This window comes from Coenobita brevimanus, chromosome 19 (genome assembly GCF_032717465.1).
Source record: "Coenobita brevimanus isolate Jiangsu-jjx chromosome 19, ASM3271746v2, whole genome shotgun sequence".
Classification (NCBI taxonomy): Eukaryota; Metazoa; Arthropoda; class Malacostraca; order Decapoda; family Coenobitidae; genus Coenobita; species Coenobita brevimanus.
The window spans coordinates 14,239,340-14,261,309 of record NC_136972.1 but is presented as its reverse complement, the minus strand read 5'-3'; positions in this window follow the sequence as shown (position 1 = coordinate 14,261,309).

Sequence of the window (21,970 nt, the reverse complement as noted above, 5' to 3'; positions counted from 1 at the left end):
TGTCAGGTTAGACAAAAAAACCTAGTAGTCTTCATAGGGTTGTTATATATTTCCGTAAGGCAGAAAGAAAGGAACACGTGTCAGTACCCTTGCCGTACTTAAGGCTTTGTAATCTAAATCTAAAAGCTTAAGTGGCCAAATTATACTTATGGGATTACGATGAGAGGGAGTAGAGAGGTGGAGGATCATTTATACAGGGAAGGGCAGAGAAAAGAGAATAGTGGAAGAATAAAGGGAGGGAAGAGAGGAAGGAGATAGGTGGAAATGAAGGAAGAGGAAAAGAACAGAGAGATGGCTACTGGGCAAAAGAATGAGGGAAAAAAGAAGAGAAATAGGAGGAGTAAGAAAGAGAGGAAGAGAAAAGAAAGAAAATGCACAAACACATGCATACGTACAGGCATAGGGTACACATATATATCAATATAATTATATACACACGCGTGCAAATATATCACAATTAATAAAAGTCATTTCTGAAGGAAGTATTGATGGTGGTTAGTAAGAAAGTAGTCATGGGTGGTAAATGATGAATGGGGGAGGTGAGGGTAGGAAATGGGGAGAGGGGGGAAAAAAAGAAGGAAGAGAAGGAAGGGGTTGTACATGAAGAGGAGGAAGAAAAGGAAATGGAAAAGGTGGAGGAGGAGGAGGAGGAGCAGAAGGAGGTGGTGGTTGAGGAGGAGGAGGAGGAGGAGGAAAAGCTGAAGAAGAAAAAGAAGAAGAGATGCTGCTGCTGATGATGACGAAGGAGGAGGAAAAGGAGGAGCAGATTAGATTTATGGCAGCTGATTTCAAGAAAGTCATTTAACCCCTTCGAACGCAGATAAGTTTTTAAGTTTTCTTGGATATGACGCGCGGGCTTTTCTCCTCACCCCCCCCACCCCACCCGCAGTCGCAGCACGCTCCAAAAATGTGTATTCTCGGCTTATTTTCACCACCCAAACATATTTATTTTGCCACAAAACTCACATATTCCTATTCGTCGATGTTTGATCTACACACACACACACACAAAAAAAAAAAAAGAAAAGAAAAAGAACACTGTATGTTAGGGCACTTGAAATAAACATTTGGGATCATAGATTTCACTTCCCAACATCATAAGTCGAATGTTTACTAATCAATCTCTACATGTTATACCATCAATCGAAAGAGAATTTTATTAACGTTCAAATGGAGGTACGGTCTTCCAGTAATAAGCGAAAAAGTAAAACCCATTTTTAACAGAAAACTTTTTCATTCAGGGAGCCTTTGCGAAGAACTTTTCTGGCACCATTATGTTTTTATTTCATTATCCTATGAACAATTTCATTCGCTTTCGTCTCAGTAAAGAATGGTGATCCTAGGCCTCATAGTTTTCGAGAAAAATGCAAGAAAAACTATGACATATTTTGCCGTACGCCGACCTGCCGTCAGTCGCGCTCATGTATCTTATTTTCCCATAGCACACCAACACTTTTGTGCTTGCTAGCTACGCTTTCTTTGGTTTTATAACAACTATTTTAAATAATTACTTCTGTTTTGTTATTAGTCCTCTCACAAACCACACTTGAACACTAAACCTGTTGCTAGCAAATGAAACTGAAGCTGTACTTATTTCCCTGTCATTTGTGTTGAGGTAAATAGCGATATATATGTATATGTAAATATGCTAACATAAATAGAGGTAATTAGATAAATAAAAAAAGATTATCATGTACTTCTCCAGTGGTGATGACCTTCCTGCAGGACCAGACTGGTTGGGAGGTGAGGAGTTTTGTGCTGTGTGTGTGTGTGTGTGTGTGTGTGTGTGTGTGTGTTCTTACCTAATTGTTCTTACCTAATTGTATCTTTACAGGAATGAGTCAAGCTCGTACTGTCCCGCGTCTTAAACCATATTTATCGTACATATCCTTAAATTTGTGAATTGTTTTGGCACACACTATTTCATTCGGTAGTGCATTCCATTGATCAATTGCTCTGTTTGGGAAACTGAATTTCCTTACGTCTTTATCACCTCTCTCCTTATGGAGTTTTTTGCAGTGTCCTCTTGCTGATGCTTCCCCATATGTTAAGTAATCATTTATGTCTATTTTCTCCTTCCCTGATATGCATTTATATAGCATTATCATGATCTTTTCCTTCTCTCCTGTAGTGTTGGTAGATTCAGTTTATTTAGTCTTTCTTCGTAGCTTAGGTCCCTTAAGCTTGGTATCCATCTTGTAGCGGCCCTTTGAACTTTTTCAATCTTGTCTATGTGTTTTTTGAGATGAGGACTCCAGACTACTCATGCATACTCCAGGGTTGGTATAATGAATGATGTTATTATCCTTCTTAGCATGTCTTCATTTATGTATGTGAATGCTATTCTCATATTTGCAGGCAGTGTATACATGTTCCGTGCCTTCTCGCTGATGTGGTCAGCCGGAGATAGTCTGTTATTGATAATCACACCTAGGTCCTTCTCTCTTTGTGATGTGTGTAGGGTTTTATTTCCTAACGTATAATCCCAATCAGGTCTTTTTCCACTTTTACCAAACTTGATTACATGACACTTGTCCACATTGAATTCCATTTTCTTTTTTTTTAATGCGAGGAAGAAGGAACCAAAGGCCATGAGCCCGCAGTAACAGTTCCCTCCAAGAGAAAAACAAAATACAATAGAGAGCCAAATTCAAGATCCGATCATTTTGAGATGCCTGGACACACTGCGTTTGAAAGACTGGAGATCATAGACAGCAGGAAATACAGACAGAGGGAGACGGTTCCAGAGCTGACCTGTTGCATAAATGAAAGACTGGGAGTAACGGTTAACTCTTGCATTAGAGAGTTGGACAGAAAAGGGATGAGAGTTTGCTGCCAGACGGGTGCTACGTGCCCGTCGTAGAGGTGGAGGAATGCAAGCCGACAGTTAAGAGGAGCAGTGACCATTAAAGTAGCGATAGAAAAGAGATAAAGATGCAACAGTGCGGTGAAGACACAGAGGTTGAAGGGAGTCAGTAAGAGGAGGAAAGTTAATGAGACGAAAAGCCTTTGACTCCACCCTATTGAGAAGAGCTGTATGTGGGGAGCCTCCCCACACATGAGAGTTGTACTCCACACAGGGGCGGATAAAACCCCTGTATAAAGTCAACAATTGTGCAGGGGTAAAGAAAGAGTGGAGTCGGCTTAGCACACCTAATCTCTTGGAAGCAGATTTTACAAGAGATGTAATATGATCTTTCCAAGATAAGTCCCGAGTAAATGAAACCTCAAGCATGTTCAGGGATGATGCAGGATTAAGCTGAATATTATTAAACATTAGCGGGTATACCTGTGGAAGATTTTGTCAGGTTGATAGGTGTAAGAACTGAGTCTTGGATGCATTAAAAACAACCATATTATTTTTACCCCAGTCAGAGATACGAGCCAAGTCAGACATTAGGTGTGCCATAGCCTCATCCCTTGTTTGTTGAAGTAACTGTTGAGATGGGCGTTGCGGGAAACGAATGGAAAGGTGAAGGGTGGAGTCATCAGCATATGAGTGGATAGGGCTAGATATACAGCTTAGAAGATCATTGATGAATAAAAGGAAGAGAGTTGGTGATAGGACAGAGCCCTGAGGAACACCACTGTTGATAGATCTAGGAGAAGAACGATGGCCGTCTACAACAGCGGCTATAGAACGACCAGAAAGGAAGCTAGCGATGAAGGCAGATAGAAGGATAGAAACCGTAGGAGGGCAGTTTGGAAATTAAAGATTTATGCCAGACTCGATCGAAAGCCTTTGAGATGTCAAGTGCAATGGCAAAGCATTCGCCAAAGTCCCGAAAGGAGGATGACCAGGAGTCTGAAAGGTAGGTGAGAAGATCGCCAGTGGAGCGTCCCTGACGGAACCCGTACTGACGATCGCAAAGAAGGTTGTGATAGGAAAGATGCCTTAAATTTTTTCTACTGAGAATTGACTCGAAAACTTTTGAAATACAGGACGTTAAAGCAATTGGACGATAGTTGGAGGGTTGGGAGTGGTCACCCTTCTTTGGGACTGGCTGAATGAGAGCAAACTTCAAGCAAGAAGGAAAGGTACAAGTAGACAGACAAAGGCGAAAGAGTTTGCCTAGGCAGGGTGTAAGCACAGAAGCACAGTTCTTGAGAACAACAGGAGGGACCCCATCAAGCCCATATGCCTTGTTAGTACTGAGGCCACTGATGGCAGAAAATACATCAACTGAAGAAATGTTAATGTCAGCCATGAGGAAATCAGAGGGGGGAAGTGATGGAGGAACAGCACTGGAATCGTCTAAGGTGGAATTGGAGGAGAAAGTCTGTGCGAAGAGATCTGCTTTATTAGTAGAAGAAATAGCTACAGAACCATCAGAGTAGAAAAGAGGAGGGAAGGATGATGAGGTAAAGTTGTTAGAAAGATTTTTGGGAAGGTGCCAGAAGGAGTGAGAAGAATTCGAGTTGGAGAGTTGAGAGCATTTAGTATGGATGAAATTATTTTTAGTAGAGCGAAGAGCAGACTTAGCACGATTCCGGGCAGAAACGTAAAGATGATGTGATTCAGGGGTGGGTTGGCTCCAGTACCTTTTGTAGGCCCTCTCCTTGTTGCGGACAGCATTAGAACAAGCGTGATTAAACTAAGGTTTTCTTGCGTTAGTCAAAGGATATGAAAAAGGAATGTATGCTTCCATGCCCGAGAGAATAACCTCCGTAATGCGCAAGGCACACTCAGATGGCTTCCGGCCATGGAAGCAATAATCATTCCAGGGAAAATCAAAGAAGTACTGCCTGAGGGCCTCCCAGTCCACGGCTCCAAAATGCCACAGACGACGTTTCCCTGGAGGGTCCACAGACTGTACTGGAGTGATAGGACAGGTTAAGGTAATAAGGTTGTGATCGGAGGAGCCCAATGGAGAGAAAAGATTAACAGAGTAAGCAGAAGGATTAGTTGTGAGGAAGAGGTCAAGTATGTTGGAGCTCTCTCCAAGGCGGTCAGGGATATGGGTAGGGTGCTGTACAAGCTGCTCTAGGTCATTAAGGATAGAAAAGATGTAGACTTGTTCACCAGGTGGATCCGTGAAAGGAGAGGAGAGCCAAAGGTGGTGGTGAACATTGAAATCTCCTAGAATGGAGATTTCAGAGAAAGGAAAAATGGATAGAATGTGTTCCATCGTAGAAGTAAGATAGTCAAAGAATTTTTGATAGTCAGTAGAATTAGGGGATAAGTAAACAGCACAGATATATTTAGTCAGAGAATGACAGGAAAGCCGAAGCCAGAGTGTAAAGAATTCAGAAGAATCAAGTTCACGAACACGAGAGCAAGATAAGTCGTTGCGTATATATACACAACAGCCACCTTTGGCTTTGAAATGAGTATAGAGAAAGTAGGAGGATACAGAAAAGGGTTTGCTGTCAGTTGCCTCAGACAGCTGAGTCTCAGTTAGAAAAAGAAGGTGAGGTTTAGAGGAGGAGAGGTGGTGCTCAACAGAGCGAAAGTTAGAGGAAAGGCCGCGAATGCTGCAGAAATGAAGAAGAAGAGAGTCAGACAGTGGTTCCAGGCACCTCGAGTCGTCACCGGGAGAGGGGCGGATCGTGGGGACATTTATGGTCCCCCCCCCTGGGGACTCCGAGGCTTGGTGATGAGACGCCATTTTAGTTGAATTTTGAATAGGAAGTGTAGTGTGTACTGTGCATGTAGTTTGGTGAAGAGTGTTAGAGAAATTTGTACTGGGGAGCATGCTGGCCTACTCTCTGTGTAACTGAGACACTGAAAAAGTTCAGCAAAGGGGGATGGTCAGGAACTAGTCCCGAGGGCTGATGAAACGGGAGCTCCAGCACTCCCTGTCATCAGCTTTCCATCCACCTCGGGAGTACTGCCCTGCTCGACTGTTGCTACAGTCTACTCCTCTGTGGAGTAGTGCCATGTATTACTCCATTCATGAAGTTTATTTAATTCTTCTTGTAGTTCTTTACAAGAGTCTGTGTTAGTAATTCTCCTATGTATCTTTGCATCATCTGCAAACATATTCAGATCTCTTTCATTTCCGGTGTTACTGTTTATATCATTTATATACACTAAAAACATGATTGGTGTCAGCACTGAACCCTGTGGTACTCCACTAGTCACTTCTTTCCATGATAAGTAGTTTCCCCTTAGTACTGTTCTCATTTCTCTTTTTATGAGAAAATCTTGCATCCAACAAAACAGTTTGCCTCGAATTCCTCCTTCATGGTACAGTTTCCATAAAAGTCTTAGGTGTGGTACTGTGTCAAATGCTTTCTTGAAATCTAAATAGATACTGTCCACCCATCCTTCTCTTTCCTGCATTGTGTCTGTTACTTTGTCATAGTAGCTCAACGGATTAGTAACACATGATTTTCCTTTTCTGAAACCAAACTGTCTTTCTGTTATCTTACTGGGTTCTTCTAGATGATTTACCCAAGCTTTTCTTATAAGCTTTTCTAATACCTTGCTTACAACACTGGTCAGTGATACTGGTCGGTAGTTGAGTGGATTTTGTCTATTCCCTTTCTTGAATAAGGGGACAATATTTGGTTTCTTCCAAATATGTTGTAGTTTAACTTAACTCAAGGATTTCTTGAAAATTAAAAATAATGGTTTACTTAACTCCTTTGCACATTCTCGTAGTACCCAACATGAAATTTCATCAGGACCACTTGCTTTTCCTCTGTCTAATTTACTTAACTCCTCCTGTATTACTTTTTCTGATATTTGTATATTTGGTAGTATGTGTGGACATGCATGTTCCGCATAGTCCCTCTCAAAATTTTTTTCTTCTGTAAAAACTAATTGGAAATCCTTTTTTTAGCGCTTCACAAATATCTTTCTCTTGTGTATAGGTGATTCCCTCGTCCGTAATGGATTGTATTATATCTTTTACTTTGGTTTTGATTCTGATGTAGCTGTAAAATAGCTTTGGTTGATCACTACTTTTATTTATTATATCCTTCTCAAACTGTTCTTGGGCTTCCCTCCTTATTCTTGTATAATCGTTTCTTGCCTGTTTGTAATTATTATATGCCCTTTCACTATTGTGTCTTCTGTATCTATTCCACAACAAATCTCTTCTTTCTTTTGATTTTTTACATTCTGTATTGAACCGTTTCTGTATTTTCTTATCTGCTTCTTTGTGCTGTGGGATGTGCTTCTGGACTCCTATATCATAAAATTCACAGAATTTTTTATATACAGCATTTAAATCTTGTCCTCTAGGCTCATTTTCCCAATCAACTTCTAAGATATACTTCTTTAGGTCTTGATAATTTCCCTTTTTATAGTTTAGGCTCTTTTTGTAACTTTCGTTGCTGTTAACTATGTCATATGCTATCGTGAAGTTGTAATTTATTACTGCATGATCGCTTTTGCCGAGTGGAGGGTGATATATTAAACTGTCAATATCATTTTCTTGCCTAGTAAATATTAGATCTAGCATTGAAAGTACATCGAGTCCTCTTTTTCTGGTAGTTTCCCTTACATGTTGCGTTAGGAAAAACTCTTGCACGAGATCCAGGAGCTTTTGGTCCCAACAGCTTTCTTGGCTAATTATATCTAGAGTATTCCAATTTATATTTGTATTGAAATCCCCAGTTATTATAATTCTTTCCGATTTCTCTTCCATTTTATGTAGTAATGATCTTAAACTCTGAATTGTACTATCTGCCAGGTCCTCATATTCGTCTCTTTCCCATGTGTTTGATCTGGGTGGCATGTACAAATTGGCTACAATTACTTTCCCTTCAGATGTGTTGATCTCTACTGCAATCAGTTCTACTTGTGATGGTATATCTAGTTTTATTTCATTGACTTTTAGATTTTTCTTAGTTAATATTATAATTCCTCCTCCTTTTTTTAAGTTTCTGTCTCTTCTTCATATATTGTATTCCTCTAAGTTTAGTATGTCATTGGATATCCTTGGTGTTAATTTAGTTTCAGTTAGGCATATTATATGTGGTTCATTTTCTTTGACATAATCATTCATCTCTAGTAATTTAGATACCATTCCATCCACATTTGAGTACATCAACTTTATCATCTTGTTTATATACTTATCATGACATGGTTCTACTACGTTCCTCCTTTTTATTCCCTCCTGTTTGTGTACCACTTTCGTACCTGCAATCCTATTACTTTGTAAAAAAAAAATGTGTTCTTCTCCTCTTCTGATCTTCCCTCATTTTTTGTTTTTGCTTCCTCCCTCTTCTCTTTCAGTAATTCCAGTTCCTCTTGTGTGTGTGTGTGTGTGTGTGAGTGGGTGGGTGGGTGTGTAGGTGTGTGTGTCTGTATGTGTTTGTGCTCCACTAGTGAAAGTATCGTTTGGTATGGTACTGGTCCAAACAATCACCCATGCATAGCGGCACATCACATACAGGACACATGTTCCTTGTGTCCGTCCTCATCCCCAGCTTGAAGCACAAGGTACGCCTGAGCCTCTTCTTGTCAGGGATCCTCACCCTGTGGTGGCCCAGAGTGCGATCCAACCTTATGTCGTTGTCAATCACCCGGCGACGCTTGCTTGGATACCCTTATGCTCTGTGGTCCTGTCATGCGGGAGCTTCAGACCCAGGCAAGGGTTCTCCTGACGGACCCAGCAACTGGAGGTGTTGGCGGTGCTGGCACCCCTGATGGGCCTCCAACAGGTCGTGCTGGTGGTGATGGTGGCACCTGTGATGGACGTGCTTCTGGTGGTGCTGGTGTGGGGTCTCCTGCAGGCTGTGCTGGTGGTGGCTGGGCCTATCCTGGCACTGGTGGTTGTGCCTGCTAGATGCCAGGTGTTGCTGGTGCTGGCCACAGGGTAGGTAGGTCTGGGGTGTGGTGGGGTGTGTGTCCAGACACGGGCCAGTCCTCTTTGTGGAAATGCAGATCATAGATGATCTGCTCCACAAATTCAAGGAGAGTTACTTGCGCACGTCTGTACTTCTTATACAAGGCAAACATGTTGAACAGTGCCATTTGGATGAAGTAGAATGTGATCTTCTTCATCCATTGGACAGTGGCATTGGATGGGGTAGTACTGGACAATCTGATTGAAATGATCCACCCCATTGTTGTACTCCTTCACAACGACGGGCTTGTAAATGACCTTCTCCACGTAGGTTGTCCACCCGTCATAACCCCGCACCTTTCCTCGAACCCTTTTCGGAATGGTGTCCACAGTGTGGAAGGTGAACACCATGTTCACAATGCGCTTGTCCCTCCACAGTAGGACTAGCACATTGTACGTGTGCCTGTATGCCATGCCCCCCTCAGGAAGGCTCTTGGCCCTGGCGATGGCCTGCAGCTTGCATGGCGCTCCTCTAAGCAGCCGCAGGGTCCCAAACACGTAAAATCCTGCAGTGAAGAGTCGTTCACTCAGGGCTACAGAATTGTAATAGTTGTCCATGAACAACTTATAGCCCTGGTCATTCAATGGTTCCACGAGGCCCAACATGGTGTTCTGGAGATTATGCTGCACCCCAGTGTAGACCTCGAGGTTCCAGATGTACCCCAAGGATGACTCAGCCAGCAGGTACATCTTGATTGCATACTTGGTGGGGTTCTAGGGGTTGTAGACGTGGAAGGACAGCCAGCCCTTCCAACCCAGAGAGCCCTCATCCAGGCTGAGCTGCTCTTCAGTTATGTATGCTGACTGGAACCATTGAAGGAGGTACTCCATGACCATGCAAACGCAGATGATCCGATCTTGGTTGTCCCGGGGAATGACGAGCAAGTTGAAGGTGTGGTAGTGCTTCAGGATGGTGTTGAAGCACCTTCCACTCATTGCCTGCCAGACCCTAGGGTAGTCGTGCAGCTTGAAGCTCCACCAGTAATGCCTGATGGCCAGCATGTGCATGACCCCCATGAAAAGATATAACCCCAAGAGCTTAACCATCTCCTCTTCATTGCAGGAGAATCAGGCATCCAGCTGAGTCCCCAGGAATGTGGTGTACCAGGTGGTTTTCACGGTGAGGTATGACAACAACTCCTGCATGAAAAAGAGCTGGAAGAACTGCAGGGGAGTTGTTGGAATATCCACCTGGATCCCTGGGGAGCCAGTGAACGGCCCTTGGTTCGGTGTGAATGGGCCACTGCTCCACCCAGGATCCTCTTCAGCGGTGGTGGCAGCGAATCAGCCTGTCGACACCCTTTGGCCTGCCCTCCAACCCCTTGGATGTCCCCCGTGTCCAGGCAGAGGGCCACAGCACCCTCGTCTGGGAGGGGACGCCTCGGATGAGGACCAGACAGAGGGCTCTGGGGACTCCAGTCTCCTCGACCTGGCCGGCGAGGATGTCACCGTATCATCCTACAAGGCAGAAGTGGGTGGAGGGGTCATCACTATGAACAATGGGCTGGCTTCTGACGACACTGGCTTGCTAAGGGGGGCAGAGGGGCCTGGAGATTGGGAGCTGACGAAGAGAGCGGTGGGACCGGCAGGTCCTTCAGGTGGGGAGGGTTCTCCACTGAAGCCGGCCAATAATGGTGGTGTGGTCTCCCGCGATGGAAGCCCATAGGGCAGCTCCACTTGCTGACCAGATGGTGGCAGCTCAACCTCCTCCACCCCAGAATGATTTGTCTCAATGTCGCTCTCCAATTCTACCTCATCGAGGATCTGATCATGTGGTGTTAACCCGAATTTCATCTTTGCAAGACTGCTGTTGTTGCAAGCCAACTGGATAATAAATAGCTGTCTGAGGGACTGTGGACCCTGTGGCAGTCCAATGCTGTGGTAGGAGTGTGAGCTGAAATAATGGAGTCAAGATATATTATTCACAGCCATCCAAGAACTTGGCTCAACACTGGCACAACGCAGGGGTTCATGATATAGTTATATCTCCTTGAAAAATCTTGTCTCCTACACTTGACTTAACGCTCAAGTAGGGGTCACTAGTACGTGGTTACTGATTTCATTTTCTTTGCATATGTAATGTGCAAAGAAAATGAGATACACAGTACATTTCACCAGTAACATGTAAATGGACGTGTTCCATAGGCCGTTACCTGTGCACTAAGGTGTAGCAGATGGTGTTTCCCTTAAGAGAACACACTGCAGTAGGTCAGTCTTTCACTGTCTTTATACATAAAACATAACGCAATCTATCACTTTGTATGAGTCAAGATATTTTATTCACAGCCAGCCAAGAACTGGGCTCAGCACTGGCACAACGCAAGGGTTCGTGATACACGTGTATGTCCTTGAAAAACATGTCTCCTACACCTGACTTGGCGCATAGGTAGGGGCCATTAGCACGTGGTTACCTCTTTCATTTTCTTTGCACATTACACATAACCAAACCTATTATTTTTATGAGATACACAGTACATTTCACCAGTAACATGTAAATGAATGTGTTCCCTAGGCCGTTACCTGTGTACTAAGGTGTAGCAGACGATGTTTCCCTTACGAGAACATGCTGCAGTGGGTCACTTTTTCACTGTCTTTTCAATAAAACAGAGCCATATGTATCAATACATGGGGTACACAGTATATCCCCCCCAAAAAAAAAAAAAAAATGTAAATGCACGTGTTCCTAACCTCGCGTTGCATTTCGCTACCTTTATGCTAGCTTAGGTGTATGACACACACAGTTCATTACGAGCACGTGGGTCATTTTTTCACTATCTTATCACATAAAATATAGCCAAGTATATCAATGCATGGGATACACATTATATTTCTCAAAAAAAAAAAAAAAAAGTAAATGCACATGTTCCTAATCTCGTGTTGCATTTCACTACCTTTGTGCTAGCTCATGTGTATGACACACTCTTCATTATGAGCACGTGGGTCAGTTTCTCATGTTATTTCCACATAATACTCAGCCTAATCTATCAATATATTAGATTTATAGTATATTTCACCAATAAAATGTAAATGCACATCCTACGTAAGTCAATTACGTGGCCCATACCTGGAGGGTAAGATGTAGCAGACGATGATTTCTAGAGGAGCACGTGGTTCACTTTCACTTTCTTTTCACATAAACAAATAGCAAAATATATCACTGTATGAGATATACAGTATATTTCACCAATAAAATGTAAATGCACTTGTTCCTAACCTCGCATTGCATGCCACTACCTTTGTGGTAGCTCAGATGTACGAGACACACTCTTTCCTATGAGCAATTGGGTCAGTCATTTATTGTCTTTCACATAAAACATAACCAAATATATCAATATATGAGATGAACAGTATATTACACCACAACAAGTACAAGCACGTGGTCCTTACGTGTCCGCTAAGGTGTAGCAGATGATGTTTCCCTTACCTGCAGATGCTGCAGTGTTTACGGTTTTATTTCACAATACACATAATCAAATCCATCATTTTATGAGACATACAGTATATTTCACCACAACAGTATCTGAACGTGCTCTGTATGTCACAACTGTGATTCCTAAGGTACTGCAGACGATATTTTCCGACGAGCATGTGGTGCAGTGTTTATGTTCATCCACACAAGCATATGATAAACATATCAATAACACTCATGCTTTATTTCACACTGAAAGCATATGGAATAAATATAACAATATGATAAAATCAAATATCCCTATAAACCTCCTCTATTTTATCCCCTCCTGACAATGGCGTGCCGTGGCTCTAAGGTGTACGTGACTCCTGCCCAAGCCAATATTTCATCACGTACTGTCGATGCACTATAATCCTATCTATTGTACAATAACACTATCTACCATATATCAGCATAAAACAGGGACTACATCATAACCTTGCCAAATATTTCATTCCAGACAACGCCATGTTGTAAGACGGTTTCCTGCCTACCCATGCTAAACGTTTCACCATGTCCTTCCTCACAAGCTGTTGCACACTATACTCACCTGATTCACTGTCACCATTGTTCAATGGTTGAATACTCACATTGGTTGAAGGGTAGAGGGAGTGTAGTTGTTGGGAGACGCCAGAAAACAGGGTAGGCCTAACACAATCTTTGTTGGGCCAGCGGCTGATAACGGCCAGGAATTATTCACAAAAACCTAATTCCCTACTGCAAACACCAAATCTAATCACAATAGTGCCCAAAAAGTAAACACAAGCACTATTGGCATAGTGGAATATGACATGCGTCCCGGGACGGGGTAAATAGAGTACAATTTAAATGCCCAGCCGTGCACTACCTTCTCCCTCTACAGCTGATGCAGAACTAATCAACCTTGCCGGGCTGCCACGCGTCTTGGGCCCCGAGGTTGCCATGTCATTACTTTTGACAAGAGGCACAGGAACTATGACGTGTCCAAAAGTGGCGCCGATCAGCCAAAAACTTTTTATCTGACGGAGGTTATTATGTTTTTATGACGATAAATGCATCATCAAGTATAGTCGCACACACTCCCAAATGACGACAAACGCGTCATCGTGGGCAGAGGAGTTTAGCAGAAAGTCAATTTTGCTCTGCCAATATTGTCTCAAAATACAACAAGCAGTAATGTTTACAAGTAGGTCTCAAACAACAGAATCAGGGAAAAGTTTTTTCTGCTAGTCCACTGTGCCTATTGTACACTTGGTCATGTCCCTAACTTTCTTTCCTGATGCATCATATAAAAGAGAATCGTCGGTTGGCAGAGAACAATACGAAGTCGACTTCAGCTTGGGAATATTAGCCAACAAAGGAATGTGAGAGGTAAGATAAGTGAAATATTAGAGCACAGAAACATGCAAGCCACCCTTTCAGCTTAGTAATGTGAGAAGCAAAAGAGACAAGATATTGTAGTAGAAAAACATACCATACCATCCTCAACTCAAGAATATAAGCCAGCACATGAAAGTGAGAAGCAAAACAGGTGATATGTTAAAGAAACATATCATACCTCTTTCAGCGCAGAAATACTGGCCAACAAATGGAAACAGACCTTGAACAGGTAAAATATTTGGCGAATTTTTGTCTTCAGTAGGTGTGATAGGAGAAGATGAAAAGAAGAGGGAGGAGGTGAAGAGGATACTGGAGATCAAAAGGGAGGAAGAATTAAGAGCAGGAGAGGGAAGAAGAGCGAAGGGCGGGTGGGCGGTGTGTGAAATAAGAGCACCACAGAGCTGTGTGATTGGTGGAGAGGCAGTAATGAAGGGGTTGAATTTAATGAGGGAAGGGAGGTGAAAGTGGCAGGCAGACATGAATCAACACTTGCATATTGTTTCATATTAACAGTAGATTATTGAGAGCAGGGCTTAATAAAATACTAATGTGTATTTCCTACTAACTAAGTTTATTTCCTCCTAAAGTGTCCTGGAGAGGGGAAAAATACCTAGCTTTGTCCATACAAGCTTAAAATGCCACATTACCAACATTAGTGAAATGTTTGGATGATATACAGTACTGACCTATATAACGTCCACTAAAGCACAATTATCAGTCTATCTGTATATAAATTCAAATTATTTAATAATTTATGAGAAGAAGGGGACTAATGGCATGTAATTAAAGCCTCAGCAAATATCAGCACGGGCCTCCAAGCCCTACATAATGAGTTCATCTATTATAGTAAGGCATCTGCCGTTTTATAGGAATTTCAGAAAAGGTTTATTAACCCCTTAACCGCGGGGCGTCACTTTCGTGACGCTTGGGAGCAAGGGATCATACCGCGGGGTGTCGCTTTTGTGATTCTGTGTTATTTTGAATTCACCCGGGCTTCCAAGTGGGGGCTTGTATCATCTATCAGTACTGCCAATGTCCAACACTAGTCAGCACTCCTAATCTCATCTGTACTCCCATCCATTGTTGACAATTTAGCCATTTCTCCCCGTTCTTGACTCCCCTCCCAACCCCCCCACCAATAACCAATCCTCTCGCCTGCCCGGCCGTGCAAAGCTAAGTAAATCTTCCCTGGAATTTTTCACTGATTTCATCCATTGAAATAAGCCCTATGTCGTATTCTTATACCAAATAATATATACAAGAAAGAAATAAGGTAAGTGAGAGTGCCATACACCTGGAATTGGCTAATTATCACCTGACAACACCTCACATGCACTCGTTCGCTAATTTTCGCTGTTTTTTCCCCTTGAAATATGCCGTATAATCTATTTTCGTAATAAATATACATGTAAGGAGGGAAGGGAGAAGCCTAAGTGATATTTACATTCACCTGGAACTACCTAATTTATAATGTATTGCCTAGATTTCCTGCCAATCATATCAGTGCTACACAAAGCTGTTTCAAGATTTAACATTGGTAGCTCTGATTATATATCTCCTAAGTAGGCCTCTAATCTATTTTCGTAATAAATATACATGTAAGGAGGGAAGGGAGAAGCCTAAGTGATATTTACATTCACCTGGAACTACCAAATTTATAATGTATTGTCTAGATTTCCTGCCAATCATATCAGTGCTAGACTTAGCTGTTTCAAGAAGTAATATTGGTAACTCTGAATAACCCCTAAACAGGCCTCCAGGCTAGCCCTGCGTTACGAGTATCAGTTTACTCTCATCTTCCGAAGTGAGGGGACGTATGTTTCTTCTTGCTGACTTCAAGGCCTTTTTTCACCCCCATGCAAATGGCTCTGTGACCTTTACCCCCTACTAAACCTCGTGTGGAAAGAGGTAAAGGACTGACAATTGATAAAAGAGTGACTACGATCTTTCTACTGAGTAAAACAGTGCAAGTGGAATTGTAAATAATGTGTAAATAATGTGTAAACAGCAAGTGAAAGTAATGAATGTAAATATACGTGAACAATGGAAAATAGTTTTATAAGTTATTTCAAGTGACAGTGCACAACACAGTGTAAATAAAATAGAAATGTAAATAACGTAAATAAAATAGAGAACGTAAATAGAAATGTAAATGAGTAGTATTATAAGAATACGAGTATATACCCAAGGAGTAATGAAAGTGAAAGTTTCACTCTAGCATGTCTGAATGCTATGAGTTATGAGAGTGAAGATGAAAGTGACATTCACTCTCATTGCCAGTATACAGGACGAGAAAGTGAATGCTACATATTTTACTGAAAGAAATTGAATCCCTACAGTGACAATAAACTAATACTACTGAAGGAAACTTATGGATAAAGACTGTAGATATATATAAGTGTTATATAGTAAGAGAAATATAAAGTGTGAGGGGTTTTATGAATAATAAATGACAGAGTAACAAAAGCGAACTAGTGCCAGTGCGACGATCAGACGCGCTCGTAATTTCCATTGCTTTCACAGTGTTTTTTTTTTTTAGTATGGATCCCAAACTACTTGAAAATTGTAGAATAGTGTTTATAGTGTTTGTATCTGGCTGTGGTAATCATATTACGGGTTGTCGGGAAGTGTAAAGTGGAGACTTCGTTACCCTACTTCAGAGGTCTCCACAAGTCCTACGGTAACGACGAAGGCTCAACAATCATTCCAGGAGAAAGCTGAAGGTATGTGCCATAAGCATATTTAATTCTATTATTCTAGGACTAATAACTGATTTTTGGCAAATATTTTTTGAGAGTCTGTCGGAGCCCAAATAACCCCGCGGGACACGCAAGTCATTGGTAAACAACCCCGCGGTGTAGGGGTTAATAGATAAATTTCTACTTGTAGACAATAATTGAAGTCATCATTATGGTAATGTGTTTCCAGTGTGTCTTGATGTTATATACTTGAAGCTGCCCTAAATATATATATGTCACAAGTTGTCACTTTCGAATAACTCACCTTTTCTTCCTCGAACAGTCCTAATAATTCCCTGTAATAAGTAGATGGGCTTCTAGTGTCAGGGAAAAATTAAATTTAAATTTCGATGTTATAAAACAGACGCATATTTAGAAAAAAAAATGGAAATTGAAAGACCAAGTGAAGTGTTGCAGGATTTCAAGGCCTTTAGATCTAACCACTCCAATATAACCATATTCGGCTGTCCTAACCTGGGCTTTCAATTAACCAAATCATGTCATTGTTTCAAAGGTCATTTATGAGCATAACATGGGTCAGGTCTAACAAGACTAGCTTACTTGACAAAATACCACAATTTTGGAAACTACATTAGGCATTCTTGGGCTCTAACCTTGGAATTCTGCAATTCTACCCTTGACATAGTTTTAAATCCTATAGCAAAATTCGTATCTTTCACTTCATTTTTTAAAACCTGCCTAGGATTTTTGCAGTTATCAGTATCACCTGTGGAAATGATTTTTTTTTTTTTCTAGCTTTTGAGAGTCTTTAGTATAATTATACCAACTGGTTTGTACCACCTGTTGGACTTTTTTGAGAGTCCATAAGTAAAATTATGTCACATATTTTTTTCAAAGAAATTAAGCCTTTTACAGTTTTCCTTGCTACCTGTAAACAATTTATGGAATTCCAACCAAAGGTACGATACATAATTTTATCATTTCAGATACGACACCCACAGATTCAAGTGGATATCAAGTGAAAAACAAACTGAAATTGTCTTGTAAAGCCTCAGGAAAACGCAGTTCGAATCATGCGTTCCGAATTTTACATCCTTACATCCTTTAAAACAGGGTTATTCATTCTTTTCTTTCTGTATGCAAGGAAGTTTGAACCAAAGGCCAGGAGCCTGCAAATTGTTCCCTTCATGGGGAAAAAAAAATGATAAGAGAGACAAATTCAAGAACTGTTCATGTCTTGTGGCCCGTGGGCCAATCCGGCCCTTGATTATTATTTTTTTTTTTCCCTCTTCTGACCTACCCAGAAGAATGAAGCTTAACAAATAAGCAAGCATAAAACATAAAGTTTTGCGTCTTTCTTTTTATTTACATAATAAGCGGAAAATGTAAATACAAATATGATATGAATTTTTTGTTTCTTTCACTGGATAAGTGTTTAGATTGAGTGAAATAATTGAAGCAAAATAATGTATGGCCCTTTTGTTAATATGAGTTTCATATTTGGACCAATTTCTAGAGAACTTGAATAGCCTTTCTTAACCTCTTAACCGCGGGGCATCACTTTCGTGACACTTGGGAGCAAGGGATCATACCGTGGGGTGTCGCTTTTGTGATTCTGTGTTATTTTGAATTCACCCGGGCTTCCAAGTGGGGGCTTGTATCATCTATCAGTACTGCCAATGTCCAACACTAGTCAGCACTCCTAATCTCATCTGTACTCCCATCCATTGTTGACAATTTAGCCATTTCTTCCCGTTCTTGACTCCCCTCCCTACCCCCCCTCCATTACCCTATCCTCTCGCCTGCCCGGCCGTGCTACGCTAAGTAAATCTTCCCTGGAATTTTTCACTGATTTCATCCATTGAAATAAGCCCTATGTCCTATTCTTATACCAAATAATATATACAAGAAAGAAATAAGGTAAGTGAGAGTGCCATACACCTGGAATTGGCTAATTACCACCTGACAACACCTCACGTGCACTCGTTCGCTAATTTTTGCTGTTTTTTTCCCCTTGAAATATGCCGTCTGATCTATTTTCGTAATAAATATACATGTAAGGAGGGAAGGGAGAAGCCTAAGTGATATTTACATTCACCTGGAACTACCTAATTTATAATGTATTGTCTAGATTTCCTGCCAATCATTTCAGTGCTAGACATAGCTGTTTCAAGAGCTAACATTGGTAGCTCTGAATAACCCCTAAGTAGGCCTCCACCCCGGCCCTCCGTTATCAGTTTACTCTCATCTTCCGAAGTGAGGGGACGTATGTTTCTTCTTGCGACTTCAAGGACTTTTTCACCCCCGTGCAAAGGGCCCTGTGACCTTTACCCCCTACTAAACCTCGTGTGGAAAGAGGTAAAGGGCTGACAATTGATAAAAGAGTGACTACGATCTTTCTATTAAGTAAAACAGTGCAAGTGGAATTGTAAATAATGTGTAAATAATGTGTAAACAGCAAGTGAAAGTAATGAATGTAAATATACGTGAACAATGGAAAATAGTTTTATAAGTTACTTCAAGTGACAGTGCATAACACAGTGTAAATAAAATAGAAATGTAAATAACGTAAATAAAATAGAGAACGTAAATAGAAATGTAAATGAGTAGTATTATAAGAATACGAGTATATACCCTAGGAGTAATGAAAGTGAAAGTTTCACTCTAGCATGTCTGAATGCTATGAGTTATGAGAGTGAAGAAGAAAGTGACATTCACTCTCAATGCTAGTATACAGGACGAGAAAGTGAATGCTACGTATTTTACTGAAAGAAATTGAATCCCTACAGTGACAATAAACTAATACTACTGAAGGAAACTTATGGATAAAGACTGTAGATATATATAAGTGTTATATAGTAATAGAAATATAAAGTGTGAGGGGTTTTATGAACAATAAATGACAGAGTACCAAGAGCGAACTAGTGCCAGTGCGACGATCAGACGCGCTCGTAATTTCCATTGCTTTCACAGTGTTTTTTTTTTTTTTTGAGTATGGATCCCAAACTACTTGAAAATTGTAGAATAGTGTTTATAGTGTTTGTATCTGGCTGTGGTAATCATATTACGGGTTGTCGGGAAGTGTAAAGTGGAGACTTCGTTACCCTACTTCAGAGGTCTCCACAAGTCCTACGGTAACCGACGAAGGCTCAACAATCATTCCAGGAGAAAGCTGATGGTATGTCCATAAGCATATGTAATTTTATTATTCTAGGACTAATAACTGATTTTTGGCAAATATTTCTTGAGAGTCTGTCGGAGCCCAAATAACCCCGCGGGACACGCAAGTCATTGGTAAACAAGCCCGCGGTGTAGGGGTTAAAAAGCGTTTAGTCTGAGTAGAGGTCGTCTGGCATGGATGTTACATTCCCAGTCAGTCAAAAGAGGAGTCGTTTTTCCTGTCATTTAATACATTCAGGGGTATGGGTGGTTACTTGCACTTGAATTTTCTGGATTAAAATAATCTCCGGACCCTACACACACACACACACACACACACACACACACACACACACACTCTAAAAAAAAAAAAATGAAAAAGTTCGAAGGGCCACTACAAGATGAGTACCAAGCTTAAGGGATCTAAGCTACGAAGAAAGACTAGAAAAACTGAATCTACCAGCACTACAGGAGAAAAGGAAAAGAGAAGACATGATTATGCTAAATAAATGCATATCAGGGAAGGAGAAAATAGACGTATATGAATATATAACCCATGGGGAAGTATCAACAAGAGACACTGCAAATAAATGTATAAAAAGAGAGGCGATAAAGACGTAAGAAAATTCAGTTTCCCAAAGAGGGCAATTGTTAAGTGGAATGCACTACAGAATGAATTAGTATGTGCCAAAAGACTTCATAAATTTAAGGATATGTATGATAAAAATGGTTTAAGACACTTGACAGTACGAGCTTGACTCATTCCTGTAAAGATACAATTAGGTAAGAACACACACACACACACACACCAGATTAGACTAAATGATTTTTCATTATTAGAAGGAAAAGAAAAAATAAGTTTAAATAAGACTGGTTCAAACAGAACAAAGAACCACGATGCGCTGAGTCAGCTGGGTTTGTTTGGACTACAGCAACACGGGGAAAGTGTACATACTCTGTAAGTACATACTCTGTTCATTTAGTATTACAAAATGGATACATACTTCAGTAAAACAAATTTGGAAAAGAAAAGGGACAAAAGTAAAAAGCAAAATGATGATTTCTACCAAGAACTGGTTGAAGTGGAGACTCACAATAGACTGGTTGAACGTGTACACAAACTAGAAATGGCTTTCAAAAATGAAATTGATGACACAAAGAAGCAAATGCACTTGCAAAAGGAAGAGATAGAAAAACTAGGAAGGGAGGCCAATAAGAAAGACACAACCATCAGTGAACTAACAATGGAATTGAGTACGCTTAGGAAGAGAGTGAGTGAAATGGCAAGTACAGTAGTCAATCACGAGAGTGTTATGGAATAGTTCAAAAATAACACAGAGACAATTAGGCAGGCAAGCAGTCTTATGGACCAGAGCAGTGATATTGAGGAGAAGATAACACAGGTGAATGAAGCTGTGCAAAGCTACAAAAATGATGTAGAAACCACGTATGCTGAAATGGTGAAAGTAAAGAAGTACTTAGAAACAAGGGTGGAGGAAAAAAGCATTAAAAAAAAGGAAGTGAAAAGAATAATCCAAAACAATCCAAAGTTAGTCAGAGATTCAGTAGAGATAAATAAATCAATAGTAATCACTGGTATAGAAGAGGAAGAAGTTAAAAACAAGATCACTAGAGACAAAAAGGAGATGGCAAATGTAATGAGCTTACTGAAAGAAGTATCAGAGGAAATTTGTAGTAAAGACATAGAGGAACACAGAAGGTTAGGGAAATACGAGAAAAGCAAGACAAGACCTCTAAAGGTGACTTTCCAGAGTGTAAACACTGTGGAAGAGATACTAAAAAATGCAAAGAATCTTATGGAAAAAGAGGAGTTCAAAAATGTATGGATAAAAAGATGCCTAACACAAGAGGAACTGGAATTACTGAAAGAGAAGAGGGAGGAAGCAAAAACAAAAAATGAGGGAAGATCAGAAGAGGAGAACACATTTTTTTTTTACAAAGTAATAGGATTGCAGGTACGAAAGTGGTACACAAACAGGAGGGAAGAAAAAGGAGGAAGGTAGTAGAACCATGTCATGACAAGTATATAAACAAGATGATAAAGTTGAGGTACTCAAATGTGGATGGAATGGTATCTAAATTACTAGAGATGAATGATTATGTCAGAGAAAATGAACCACAAATAACATGCCTAACTGAGACAAAATTAACACCAAGGATATCCAATGACATACTAAACTTAGAGGAATACAATATATGGAGAAGAGACAGAAATTAAAAAAAAAGAGGAGGAATTATAATATTAACTAAGAAAAATCTAAAAGTCAAGGAAATAAATCTAGATATACCATCACAAGTAGAACTGATTGCAGTAGAGATCGACACATCTGAAGGTAAAGTAATTGTAGCCAATTTGTACATGCCACCCAGATCAAACACAGGGGAAAGAGACGAATATGAGGACCTGGCAGAGAGTACAATTCAGAGTGTAAGATCATTGCTACATAAAATGGAAGAGAAATTGGAAAGAATTATACTAACTG